The sequence below is a fragment of the Macrobrachium nipponense genome, chromosome 33 (assembly GCF_015104395.2).
Source record: "Macrobrachium nipponense isolate FS-2020 chromosome 33, ASM1510439v2, whole genome shotgun sequence".
Classification (NCBI taxonomy): domain Eukaryota; kingdom Metazoa; phylum Arthropoda; class Malacostraca; order Decapoda; family Palaemonidae; genus Macrobrachium; species Macrobrachium nipponense.
In genome coordinates, this window is record NC_087219.1 from 60005215 (window position 1) to 60017714 (window position 12500).

Consider the following 12500-nt stretch of genomic DNA (forward strand, 5'->3'; position numbering starts at 1 on the left):
AATCATCACCCAACTTGACCCCGTCAAAATGAAACACAAAATAATCAGGCGTTGTAGCAGCAGAGGCAGAATATATCAAGAGACAAAATAAATTAAGATGAAGAATATATTCATTTGCAGAATACTTCAGATACAGAATACATCATCAGAATACATCATGATACAGAATACAACAAGCTCAGAATAAATCAAGATCAGAAGACATAAATTAAGATGAAGAATCTATTCTTTGCAGAATACTTCAAGATACGAATACATCATAGAATACACTGATACAGAATACAACAAGCTAACAGAAAAAAATAAATCAAGTCCAGAAGACAACTACAGATACTCATGATCGAATACAGAGAAAATACTTTTATTTATTAGAAGAACAGGTGGTAATATTCCATTTCCAGAAGGAGGACCGAAGGGCCCTTCAAATTCCTGAGTGTTTCGTGTGGACCCTAAGTCTTAGTAGACGTCCCTAGGAGAGAGAGAGAGAGAGAGAGAGAGAGAGAGAGAGAGAGAGAGAGAGAGAGAGAACCATTAATCTGTCGAATGACCATAAATTGACGATTCCCTTTTCCAATGACCCGAGTTTATGGAGAACTTTCTGTTTCGGTGAATAATAATAATTCAATTCATCCCCGTCATTCATTCCTCCTCATTAACCTCCTTCCGGGTTAAGTTTGTTGTACAATTTGTCTCTCTTAATATATCTCGTTAATTCTTGTTGTGGAAAAAGTCTGAATTCATAAATATAAATCTCAAATGAGAATGGATTGGAGAGGGTCCTTGCTATAATGGGATTCAGAAGAGGTAGACAGCTGAAGAATATATATACATACATATATATATATATATATATATATATATATCTATATATATATATATATATATATATATATATATATATAGTTTCATTTGCCCGTTTGCTATGAACAAAAAGAAATAATAATTCTACAATTTTATTATAACGAAATGTTTCCAAAGACCCAAGATCGCGAAGAAGGAAAACTAATTATCTAAAATTAAATGACAACAATTGTAGGTATTTGCTGACAGAAAAGTCCCTTCCCTCTGAAGAAGAGACACAGAATAATCTTTACTCATAAAATTCCTTCTACGACTGAAAGCGTAAAATAGGAAACTGTTCTTTCTGTCATACACTATTCAATAATTCAATCTCACACTCTTAACTCTCTCCCTCTCTCTTGGGGTCAGTTTGACTTCTGTGTGTAACTCGAGGTTCCAGAGTCCTAGGAACGCCTTTGACTCCCTCAGTGAGGCCGACTCTTCTTTCTTGTTCAGTTGTGACTCCTGATATTCGTCAGGTCTGTTCCTCGTGAGATTCAATGTGAGTTTGCTCTCATCAGAACGTGATGTGACTGGGACATCTATGCCAATAAAAGGGAATATATTTCATAGAACAGCCTTAGGATGTGGCTGGCTCATATTCTTAAGGGAAACTATATTTCCAAACTAACTCGACGTTCCTAACCTCGATTCTCACGAAAAGGCGGCACATGGTGACCCTTCTTTCTGCCAGATTCATTTGAACAATAAATCATTAAGGAAGTATTTTCGACGTCAATCTTCAGGAAACTCGGTTTATAAGGAACATAAATAAAAATGATGATGTGATAAAAACAATAGATTTCTATTTCTGGAGCAAGATATGACTGTAACATCCATACCATTAAAATCAACATTCCACTGGAAGTCATGATTAGGCAACTAAATGTATTTCACAGAACAGCCTCAGAAGGTCACTGGGTGACATTCTTATTGAAACGAAAGAGGCGTTGGAAGAGAAAACAGCTGTTTTGCTCAGAGGGTTTTGCATAGAGAATATTGAGCCTGGTCCTGCCCAAATCTCCTCCCACCCGCCTCATCTCCAAACTACTAGATGAGGGAGAGAGAACGAGAACATTGCAACCGCTCCACGAGAGAAAAGGCCTCATCATTGGGGGGAAAATCTCTCATTTGCATATGAATTAATGGGTGAAGAAGTCAGGCCATAAATAATCCTCATTTTCAAAATTAAATGAGTCTCTCCTCTTCTCTTAGTTTTGTCTTGTCTCTGTACTTTTAGTATGCTTTCTCATTCTTCTTTTTGTTGCAATGCATTCCGTTTACAGGAAAAAAGAAAAAACAGGATAAAGGGAGGAGAACGAAATTCTATCCATAATAAAGAGGAAACTTGGAGGAGGAGAATGAAAAAACACAATTTTGAACCGAGCGATTTCATCATAGCAGTCATTTTCATTGCCGACAAAACCCATCTTGGGGGAAAAATTCGCGTGGTTTCTGCAGTTCTCGGGAGAGAGAGAGAGAGAGAGAGAGAGAGAGAGAGAGAGAGAGAGAGAGAGAGAGAGAGAGGTGCACGATTACAACTTTAACAGGATTATTAATTACAGTTAATGAAGAGGAGATCGAGGACTCCAGTCACACTTCCAGAAGGGGTAAAAGTTCCTAAGAGTCAATTTGCCGACGATGGACGTCGTGATTCGAGTGATCAGGAATTCGGGAAACGAACCGAGTCTGTGGCCTTCGTGCTGTATCTGGCTATCCCCTGGTTTTGGTTTTCCAGAACATAATACATGATTTCCTCTTCCAATTCTACTTTATTATAGTTATTATAAAGGTCTGTGAAGAAGGCAGTTACTGGCAGACAAACTACATACCTACTCGTTTCATATTAAGCCACAAATATCTCTTAACGTCTCCAATTATCAGACGTTTGTTCATGAAACGTATCCTAAACGTTTGTGGAAATCGAGAGGAGATGAGATGTCTTTCTGGTCCGATTATAAAAAATCCACATTAACAGAAACTACTATCATTTTACTTTTATTTTCTGATGGTAAATACAATGCTGTACACCATTCATCAATGGCTACAGCTGTTGTTTCTGTGCCAGTTTTGGGAAACCAATCAATCAGTCAAGGTAAGCCCAGGGTACTTAGGATAAAGAGCGCTCCTTGAATCGTAAAGTTTCAATCAGGGATTGAGGAAAGATTCTGGAAAGCTGGAATAATAATAATAATAATAATAATAATAATAATAATAATAATAATAATAATAATGAATAATGATGATAATATAATAATAATAATAATAATAATAATAATAATAATAATAATAATAATAATAATAATAATAATAACTGTTTTTTAAGGCATTCATTAATATAGTCTCCTCTCTATTCGTCTCATAGATTTGTTTCCATTAACGCGTAAGATGGTGTCTGAAGTTTCATAAGGACAGGAATATAAACTTTTCTTTCCTCTGTTTTGGCTTCATTACCTCTTAAAACTAAGACAACAGAAAACTTTATAAGTCTCTCTTCCTTCTTCCTTCCACCAATTAATTTCTCCTTCTTAGGCAAAAAAGCTAATAGGAAAAAGAAAAAGGAAAAAAAAGAATAATTCTACTGACAACGGTGTTCGAGTTCTCTATATATAGTAATATTGATAAAGTTTGTAGCCTCTTATCTCCTGTTCTACCACTTCACTTCTCCTTCGTGGACAAAAAAAAAAAAAAATCTCAAACAAAACTAGGAAAAAAAGAACAGCTTTGGCAGCGGCGGCGCCTCTCACAAAAGTCGCCCAAGAATAATAATAATAAAAAATAATTCCTTCGCCTTTCCAAAGTTCTTATTGGTTGATGACGGAGGCAGCTGGCACTGTTCATTTCGCTGAAGGTTTTTCCTCCTGTTTATCCTTCATGAATAAGGTCAACATTCTTCTTCCTCGTTAGGGATCTGGAATCTTGATCAAAGGCGGGTGGCTCTTTTGTTGATGATTCCTACTGAGGAAATTCGGAATTTTGGGACTGATTAAGAGAGTGTCTCTCTCTCTCTCTCTTAATTTATCTCTGTTCCAAACGTTTATATATCTATGTATATATAAACAGTACACACACACACAAGTAGTATATATATATATATATATATATATATATATATATATATATTATATATATATATATATATATATATATATATATATATATATATTTATATATATATATATATATATATATATATATATATATATATATATATATATATATATATATATATATATATATATATATATTTATATAAAATTGATTAATTAAGTATATATTAAACCTTACCAAAACTAATGACAAGATCGAAACAATGCAATATAGAAAACCCCTCCTAAATGATTTCAGAGAATGAAAAAGCAGAAGGGAGAAAATGAAAATACATTGAAATTCTCAGCGATTTCTCAAACGATTCCTCAAAATGAAAGGAAAATGTTCCCTGATATCTGATTAGAGAAAAAGCGGGGCAATTTTCCCCACAACGCGGAGGGACACGGACTTTTGGCGAATGGAAGTCTTGTTCGGCAGAATTTTCAAGACTTTTCAATATGTTCCTTTCATGGAAAGCCGATCTCATCATTGACGTTATAATGAAAATATGAAAGACCCTCCTACGAGTAAAAAAAAAAAAAAAAAAAAAAAAAAACGAGACATCTTATTATAAGATAAACACAAGAAAGACAAAGACACGATGTTCCAATAACGGTTGATGTGATGGGACAAAAATCTATATCAGTATCAGCAAAGTCATTCTTCTAAAATATTATGATGAATCTTTGCAAAACATTCACATTGTTCATCATTTACGATGATTCCATTGATTCAGGACACTTGGTTAATTGGTTAATCAGTCAGCAGAATTTCGTAAAAAGGGAAAATAATTTCCAATTTACAGTAGTGCAATGAAGTTTTACTTAACACAGACACCGAGGTCGTTAAATGCCGATGGTCCGCGTAGATTATTCCGGAATTATGAGAGAGCACACGCCCTTAGATAAGAGTGGCGTTTGAGTGATGGTCAAGTGTTGAGGAGAATAAGAGGCCTGGTTTGGACAAATGGACTCAGATCAGACAATTCTGAAAATATGTTAACAGATCAGACAAGAAACAATTGACAATCAATCCACACGAAGTTACCATAGAAATTTTGAAGTTTTCTGTAGATTCTCAGGAAAGTGATACGATAGACACTAACACACTCACATTCACAAACTTAGATCATCAAATAAAAGTAGAAAATAAAAGCAGAAACGGAAATAAGACGAAATATCCATTGAGGCTGTTAACGAGTTGGCGAGGTCCAACGTTTTCCCTTTATGTGGGGCTGATGGATACATTCCCGGGATCAGTGTTAAAAGTTGCATCATTTTCCCCCAAAAAACCTCTGTAATGGACTTGACTTCCTCTTCCACCCAGGTGGATTCGAGTGAGAGGTGAGGCCATAACCATAATGAAAAGTCCTTTCCTGTTTTTTTTCTCGCTGTTAATGTATCGGAAACTATAGGATCCTTTCAGCATGAAATGTTCATTGGGATATCTTCACCACAGATACCTGCATTCGACTGCACAGTATTCTCAACACAGGTTTTGTTCCAGTTTTTTATTTTATTCATTATCTCTCTATGAAATCAGGTGCGTCCCTCATTTCTCTCGTTCTGTATCACTTTGAAACCAATATAAATCATGTTATGTTGCTGTAGTTAGTTTTTTTATATGTGTTTCTCAATTTCCTTTTCCGTCATCACTGCTTTCCAAGTTGGGATTGCATCATTCTTACTTCCAAAAAGATATATAATAATAATAATAATAATTAATAATAATAATAATAATAATAAATAATAATATATAGCAGAGACTCAAGGCGATACTCAAGTCAAAACTTAACGCCGAAATATGATAAAAGCCATAAACACATGGGCAGTGCCAGTATCAGATACAGCGCAGGAATAGTGGAATGGACAAAGGCAGAACTCCGCAGCATTGATCAGAAAACCAGGAAACAAATGACAATACACAAAGCACTACACCCAAGAGCAAATACGGACAGACTATACATAACACGAAAGGAAGGAGGGAGGAGGACTACTAAGTATAGAGGACTGCGTCAACATCGAAAACAGAGCACTGGGGCAATATCTGAAAACAGTGAAGACGAGTGGCTAAAGAGTGCATGGGAAGAAGGACTATTAAAAGTAGACGAAGACCCAGAAAATATACAGAGACAGGAGAAAGACAGAAAGAACAGAGGACTGGCACAACAAACCAATGCACGGACAATACATGAGACAGACTAAAGAACTAGCCAGCGATGACAATTGGCAATGGCTACAGAGGGGAGAGCTCAAGAAGGAAACTGAAGGAATGATAACAGCGGCACAAGATCAGGCCCTAAGAACCAGATATGTTCAAAGAACGATAGACGGAAATAACATCTCTCCCATATGTAGGAAGTGCAATACGAAAAAGAAAACCATAAACCACATAGCAAGTGAATGTGCCCGGCACTTGCACAGAACCAGTACAAAAAGAGGCATGATTCATGGCAAAAGCCCTCCACTGGAGCCTGTGCAAGAAACATCAGCTAACTTGCAGTAATAAGTGGTACGAGCACCAACCTGAAGGAGTGATAGAAAACGATGAGGCCCCAAAGATCCTCTGGGACTATGGTATCAGAACGGATAGGGTGATACGTGCAAACAGACCAGACGTGACGTTGATTGACAAAGTCAAGAAGAAAGTATCACTCATTGATGTCGCAATACCATGGGACGACCAGAGTTAAGAAGATAAAGAGAGGGAAAAAATGGATAAGTATCAAGATCTGAAAATAGAAATAAGAAGGATATGGGATATGCCCAGTGGAAATCGTACCCATAATCATAGGAGCACTAGGCACGATCCCAAGATCCCTGAAAAGGAATCTAGAAAAACTAGAGGCTGAAGTAGCTCCAGGACTCATGCAGAAGAGTGTGATCCTAGAAACGGCACACATAGTAAGAAAGTGATGGACTCCTAAGGAGGCAGATGCAACCCGGAACCCCACACTATAAATACCACCCAGTCGAATTGGAGGACTGTGATAGAGCAAAAAAAAAAAAAAAAAAAAAAAAAAAAAACAAAAAAAAAAAAAAAAAAAAAATAATAATAATAATAATAATAATAATATTTGTTTTATTAAAAATTATCGCTGCATTAATTTTATAGAGGTTCTTCTCTATTTTTCTAATTGTAGTTTTCTCATAGTTGCTTAAACTGGTGAGGCAACGTACCGAAGTTGGCATGTCGAATATCAGGAAACAATCATGTCATTTTATTACACGCCTGCGGAGTTAGTTAAAATAAAAATTTAAAAATCAATCTGAATTTCATACATACGAGCAATCTACTGGGCCTCCATTCACATATTTATAAAATTATATACGTATTTGTTTTCGCTCATCATCGAGCATAGCAATTTGTATATCATTAATAAAGTTTCCTAAAATTTTAAATTTAAGGTTGCTGGGGATTTTGAAACACGAAGGAAACCATCAGATATTAAAAGGAAATGTTTACATCGTCCATTTACTTCACAGGGTCATCAATAAAACCTTGTTTGCTCATACTTCAAAGTTTCTCTCTCTCTCTCTCTCTTCTCTCTCTCTACTCTCTCTCTCTCTCTCTCTCTCTCTCTCTCTCTCTGCGAGTATTTCAGACCATAATGTCATAGAATTAACAGTTACATTCAAAGCAAGTGAAAATAGAGATAAGCAAGAAATGAAAAAGTGGGAAGGATATGGAAAATACAAACTTCTACAGTAAAAATATAAAAATGGTCAGAAATTAATGAAGAATTAAACAAAGATTGGGATAACATTTTGCGTAAGTGATGACATAAGGGTAAATACGGAGATATTATATAAAATATTGGAGAAAATAGTGGAAAAATATATACCGAAGAAGAAAAGTAAACATCATTTCATTCATGCATACCAAGAGACAGAAGGATCTTGTTCCAGAAAATCAGAAAGTGGAAAAAAGGTCTTGCAAAAGAAAAAAATGCATGGAAAGTTATAGAACTAAAAAGTAAGATAGAAAATGCAGAACAAAGATTATACAATCAAAAGAAAATGAAAAACGGGACTTGGAAGAAAAAACCCTATTAAATATCAAGCAAAACCCCAAACTATTATACTCATATGCGAAGAAGATGAATAAAAGAAGAATAGAAGTAGGCCCTCTGAGAATTGAAGGGAGATTAACGAATGAAAAAAAGGAAATTTGCAACATACTGGCAGAACGATATAAGAGAGAATCAACCCCTAGAATAGATAATGAAGATAATGATATAGAAGTAAGGGAAGAAAATAGTGATATTTAGCTGACATAGAAATTAATGAAGCTGATATTGTTGGCAGGCAATTAATGAAATTAAAAATGGAGCTGCTGCAGGGCCGGATGGAGTCCCTGCTATTTTGTTAAAGAAAGTAGTTCATTCTATCGCAAAGCCACTTGCAATATTATTAAGACAAGTGTAGATACAGGCAAGATTTATGATGAGCACAAATTAGCATATATCACCCCTACTTTCAAAAGTGGATCAAGACTAGAGGCAAGTAATTATAGGCCTGTGAGTCTAACATCACATATTATGAAAGTGTATGAAAGGGTAATGAAGAAAAATATTATGAAACATTTAATAAAAAATAATTTGTTTAAATATAGGACAACACGGTTTTTTCGTACCCGGAAAAAGTACACAAACCCAACTGTTAGTCCACCGTGAGAACATATTCAAAAATATGAAAAGCGGAAATGAAACAGATGTGGTTTATCTAGACTTTGCAAAAGCTTTTGAAAAAGTAGACCATAATATATTAGCAAAGAAAATTAGAAAACACAATATCGTAGATAAGTAGGAAGATGGTTAAAAGAATTTTTACACAACAGAAAACAGATAGTTATTGCAAACGATGAGAAATCGGATGAAACCAAGGTAATATCCGGTGTGCCACAAGGTACGGTGCTAGCTGCAATATTGTTTGTTATTATGATTGAAGACATAGACAGTAATGTTAAGGATTCGGTAGTGAGTAGTTTCGCTGATGACACAAGAATAAGTAGAGAAATTACTTGTGATGAAGATAGGAACGCTCTACAAAGAGACCTTAACAAAGTATATGATTGGGCAGAGGTAAATAGGATGGTATTTAACTCTGATAAATTTGAATCAATAAATTATGGAGACAGAGAAGGAAAGCTATATGCATATAGGGGACCTCCTAATAATGAGGCAATCACAAATAAGGAAGCAGTTAAATTGACCTGGTGTGATGATGAATAGGAACATGTTATGCAATGATCAAATAGCAATTCTGTTGGCAAAATGTAAAGCAAAAATGGGAATGTTGTTACGGCACTTCAAAACTAGAAAAGCTGAACACATGATTATGCTTTATAAAACATATGTTCGTAGTCCACTTGAATATTGCAATATGATATGGTACCCACACTATCAAAAGGATATTGCACAAAATAGAGAGTGTACAAAGGTCCTTTACAGCTAGAATAGAAGAAGTTAAGGACCTAGACTACTGGGAAAGACTACAATCCTTAAAATTATATAGTTCTAGAAAGGAGAAGAGAACGCTACATGATAATTCAGGCATGGAAACAGATAGAAGGAATAACAGAAAATATCATGGAACTAAAAATATCAGAAAGAGCAAGCAGAGGTAGATTAATAGTGCCCAAAACTATACCAGGAAAAATAAGGAAAGCACACAGGACATTAATCCACTACGCACCAGCATCGATAATGCAGCGTCTATTCAATGCGTTGCCAGCTCATCTGAGGAATATATCAGGAGTGAGCGTAGATGTGTTTAAGAATAAGCTCGACAAATATCTAAACTGCATCCCAGACCATCCAAGATTGGAAGATGCAAAATATACCGGAAGATGTACTAGCAACTCTCTGGTAGACATTAGAGGCGCCTCACACTGAGGGACATGGGGCAACCCGAACGAAACTGTAAGGTCTGTAAGGTAAGGTCTCTCTCTCTCCAGGTAAACTAAACCTCGTTGGTACAGGGAATTATTCACCTAGGAAATATTACAATTCTTCTGATATATACTTCTCGCTTTTGTTTGTAGATTCAAATCTCCCTTCTCGGGAACTATTATTCAATAGCTCTGGATGATTTAGGTATTTTCTCTTCCCTTTCTCTCCTACTTTCTCTCGGCATTCGTCAGCCATGGAAGAAAAGAACGTTCAATTATTCTTAGAAGCTTTTTGGAAATCTAAACAGGAATCATGAACGAAGATTGCTAATATTTCCCGTCATTAATTGATGCAGGAATTCCGACTCCTCATCTTTCAGCATTGCAAATGAATATTTATTAGTTCCTGGAGCTTCTGAATCAATAATCTTTAGTAGGAATCAGTTTCTCCTTCGATGAGCCTAGGACCTAGACCTAAGACTTGTATTTTTTTATTGCAGCCTTGATATGAGTCGGCCGAGCTGCAAGAGTTTCGAAAAAAGAAAGTTGGCTTCTAATTTTAAATGATTTATTAGCTATGTATATTGACATCTCATTTACTCTCGTAATAAAAATCACAACTTCGAATTTCGGCTAAAAGAATAATTAATCTTCCATTTCAGAGGCAACGAACCTTTGGCGCAACTCAGCCAGGATCCTGTTTCCAATTCCGCGACGAAAGAGAAAAGGAAACCAATAATTAATCATTTTCGATGAAGCAAACGTCCCAAAGACCAACTGAGGTAAAAAAGGCTCCAAGTGAAAGAAGCAGAATAATCACACCTTCGTAGGCCTTGAATCGTCGTCGTCGTCCTCCTCAGAGCATTTGAAGTTTTATGTTTTATTATTAAAAGGCTTTTCATCGAACTCACTCACAACCCAAAAGGGAGAGAGGAACGCAATGGGTTCCTCACTCGGAGGAAAGGAGCTAAGAAAATTCTTTCCTCTGGAGGACAAAAGGTCCTTTTGTGTTTTTTTTTTCCCCAAATGTCAAGACTTTCTCGGGGACTGGAGCGAAGTGGAATATGCAAATTGAATTACCATCGTTCTTTTCATAAGAAGCTTTATTAACCCTAAGAAATATAGTATACAATATCTTATTATTATCTCTTTCATGATTTCCTTACGATATTACTTATTACTTGAAAGTGTGTTGTGTTCTCTGAATAGAGAATTGAGTAGTGAAGGTTATTACAATTTGTGATATATAGTGGGTGTTACTATGTTCGTACATACATACCATACACTTAAATATCTAGACGAACATTCACCTTCACTAATCCATATTACTGCTTTTTAATTATATATATTACAAAGAATAGTTTTTCCAACTTCATTACATGTTGAGGCTTTTATACCTTTACTGACTATCCCCAGCGCAGGAGGTATCGCTTCTCACTACAAATATTTCCTCCCGGAGAGAGAACATTATTCCCTCACCTTTGGCGGAGGAATTCGCTCTTCTGTTATTAAAATGCCGAGAATAAGTCTCTGTCAATTGAAAAGCGATGCATTCCTTCATAGGAAATATAAGTAAGAAAAAGATTGCAAAATATCTTAGTGCAAAGAATGATAAATGACATGAATACCTGTGCAGGCTTTGGATATGGTAAAAAAAAAATGATGGTGTTACATCACGAAGACAAAATTAGGGCTGAGTAAACTGCCCTCCACATACCATGCTCTCTTTCCCAGAAGTGACATTCCTATCTCTCCCAAAATTCAAACACTTTGTTACTAGATACAAGACCCACCTTTGGTCGAATTATAGTCAAAATCCACGCATAACATTTTGCGTAATCTCAGTAACGAACAGACAGACAGACAGCCAGATAGACAGACAGACAAACAAAGTCAGACAAATTGCAGAGCACTAAAGCAATTATAAAAAGGACAACGGAAACAAAATCACGCAGAGCTTTTGAAGGCACTTGGTACCTGGAAATTTATTCCTGACGATGTTTTCTTCCTGTACCTTTCATTCCTGTTTTTGTTTTTTCTCAGGAGATGAAATCTTTTATTTAACTGTTCAGTTTTCTGGAAGAAATCACAGGAATATTTGCTTGTAAACATATATGTATACGTACATACACACACACACACACACACACACACACACACACACACACACATATATATATATATATATATACATATATATATATATATATATATATATATATATATATATATATATATATATATATATATATATATATATATATATATATATATTATAATATATGTAAATAACGGAGCCACCGTCTCCGTTATCCTTTTAGGTAGCGAAAGCCATAGCGGCAGGCACTGGGCTTTGGCAACACTTTCTCTCTCTCTCTCTCTCTCTCTCTCGACTGGCAACAGCTCTCTCTCTTTCGTCAACCTCCCTTCCATTTCATTAGTCATCAAATCAGAGTCGGAACTACAAAAATATACATTTAATTAAAGCACAAAGTATTAATTGAATAACTCAGATTCTTACAGGATGATTAAATGGAATGATAATTCAAAGTCCAGATAACTCAGATAACCCCCTGGTAATTGACCGTCTATTCAGTAGTAGTCAACATCATTTATCTAAAGAATTATCCCACTCTTCTCCAATCATAGTTCCCCCTACCAGAACACCTGTCAGGAGA